We start from the raw sequence: 2,800 nt of genomic DNA, 5'->3' as shown, positions 1-2,800 counted from the left end.
AATATTCCAGAAAATTCCCCCAACTTTCCCCCACCAAATTTTGGCCCAAACCAGGTATAATTTCCCAATTCCAGTCCGGATAACGTATTGTTTTCGCTGCAGAATCGCATAGCGACGTGTGGTGGCCTAAACTTAGCGTGGAAAAGTGAAGATAAATCAATATTAAGGGAGAACGGTATGAATATCTTTCTATTTGTGTTAATACCGGTTTATTCACGAAGAAAGCGTGGTTAAATGATCGTATATTGAGTTGATTATTTATGAAAGTTGGAAAACAGCGTGTGGGCTGTTCTATGGAATATTTTGGAGTTGAAGATATTATGATTAATGTTGGTATTGTTATTGTTATTGTTGGTTGCTGAATTGAGAATTCGGGCTAGGCATATAAACAGGGGAGATGCTGCCCGATTTTCGATAGAATATAAAATGGTTTAAATTGAAACTCGAAATAAGGGTGTGATATGGAGACTAACTTAGTGCGAATCCTCTCGAATGTAGATTTACGAGCTCGGACAAATAAGCGTAGCTAATAGGAGGCGGAACAGGTATGTAAGGCTTACCCTTTCTTTCTTTTGGCATGTCCTAGAGCCAAATAAGGTATGATATGCACCTTGGGGCAACTCTATTCTTTGATTCCGAGTTTGTTTATGATTCTTATTCACTATTTGGTATGAGTATACTCAGTATAGTCGAGTTTATTATATGATCGATTAACGAGTAAGCATAAAGAGTTTCTGTTCCTAAAAAGGTTCGGTAAGCATTAATGTCCCTAACTTTCGTAGACCGTCTCGGATTACTTTGGAATGTTCGTAAAGGTTTCTGTACTAAAATGTCTGTAACTTTCTTATACTAACTCGGATTGACCCGAAACGTGTTTGTGATCCTCCAAGTGTCGGCTAGCGTACCTATCTATCGAGTCTTAAAAATTGATTTATGTACATACAGTTTCTCACTACTCTGCTCGTGCATGCCTCAATGTATCTTTCACTGAGTCCCGGGCCAGGATCTGTTATCGTGCGCCTTCCACTGCATTGTTCACCGCGTCCCTCACTAGAGAGCCAAGATCTGTTATATGTATATATGTATATGATGATATGGGGGTGGCGGCCAGGATGGCATATGATGATTCTGTTCACCGCGTCCCTCATTAGAGAGCCGGGATCTGTTATATGTATATATGATATATGATGTTGACATGCATGATTTGTGTTTGAAAGTAAGCATTTGGTATTCTGAATAGTGCACTTACTTTCTGTACTTTTATTCCGTTTGTGGTTCTGGTTGCTGTGTTTCATGCTTTACATACTCAGTACATACTCCGTACTGACCCCCTTTCCTTCGGGGGCTGCGTTTCATGCCCGCAGGTACAGACGCTCGTTACGGTGACCCGTCGTCCTAGGGCATCCATTCTGCTGCTTTGAAGTGCTCCCTTATTTCGGAGCCTATACTTTTGGTACAAACCCTTTTGTTGTGAATATATATATGTATGTATGTATCTATATGTCTAATTAGGGTACGGTGGGGCCCTGTCCCGCCATGTGATTCTGTTGCTGCTCTTAGAGGCCTATAGACATGTATGTGGGTCATGGGTCGTATTTGTTCAGTCATGTTAATATGGTTTACGTTTGGCACTTCCCTACACTACGACAGTCTAACCGGTTTGTGTGCGATGTCATAAGTAACGATTTAAAAGATATATTGTCTAGTATGCATGAAAATCCTTAATAGGTAAACCCAAGTAGATTTGGCTAATAAATATGTACGAGTGTCCATCTCGGGCACTAGTTACGGCCTACGGGGTTGGGTCGTGACAATATCATCACAAGCCACTCACAGGCAATAAGATATGAAACAAACCACTCACAGGCTAATCAAAGTACGAAACAAGCCACTCACAGGTAAATCAATCAATCGATACTCCGAGTTAGGAAACCACGGAGGCTAATCGTCCTCAGGACTAGCACAGCAATAGATACACCGGGCTAGGAAGCAACGGATGCTAATAGTCCTCTGGACTAGCACAGCCATAGATACTCCGATCTAGTAAGATACGGAGGCTAATCGTCCTCTAGACTAACACAACAATAGATACTCTGGACTACGAAGCAACGGAGGTCAATCGTCCTCTGGACTGACACAGCAATACTCGTATCGATACGTCAGCATCTGTAATGGCTAATCATCCTCTGGACTAGCACAGCTTGCCCATACAGGCCCAAACACAAACAAAATACAAATCATGGCATATAACCTAATCATCAATCATGGCTTAGAGCCGAATCTCGCTTCTCAAGTCATCATCTCAAAATAGAGGCATTTCAAGTCATAACCAATTTGGAATCTCAAATCTCTTATTCAATTTCAAGTTCAAGAAACCCATTCAACAACAAAACAAGTTTAAGGTCCAACCTTTAGAAAAATAAGTTCAATCATCCAATAATGGGAAAAGACAATTTCACAAACGCACTTTCCAAGATTCAACAATCACACTACAATGGTTTTCGATGAGAAAAGATTAGAGCTTTAATCTAATTCTACCCATAGACCCCCTTTATAGGAAAACTAGGGTTTTCATGTTTATAACGCGTTCTTGAACACTTCACGAATCAATCATGGATTCTAATCCCATAGGATAACCTACACTAGTATAAACCCCTTCAGTAACATCAGAAAATTCAAGGATCATACCTTATTGAAGGAATCTCAACGACCCCAAACGTCCCTTTCTTCTTCTCTTTCTTGGGTTTCAAGAATCTAGGGTTTTTGGAAGATGAACTAGTGTTAATTTCATGTTAGATTG

The sequence above is a fragment of the Lycium barbarum genome, chromosome 4 (genome assembly GCF_019175385.1).
Source record: "Lycium barbarum isolate Lr01 chromosome 4, ASM1917538v2, whole genome shotgun sequence".
NCBI classification, from domain to species: domain Eukaryota; kingdom Viridiplantae; phylum Streptophyta; class Magnoliopsida; order Solanales; family Solanaceae; genus Lycium; species Lycium barbarum.
This window is presented reverse-complemented; position numbering follows the sequence as displayed.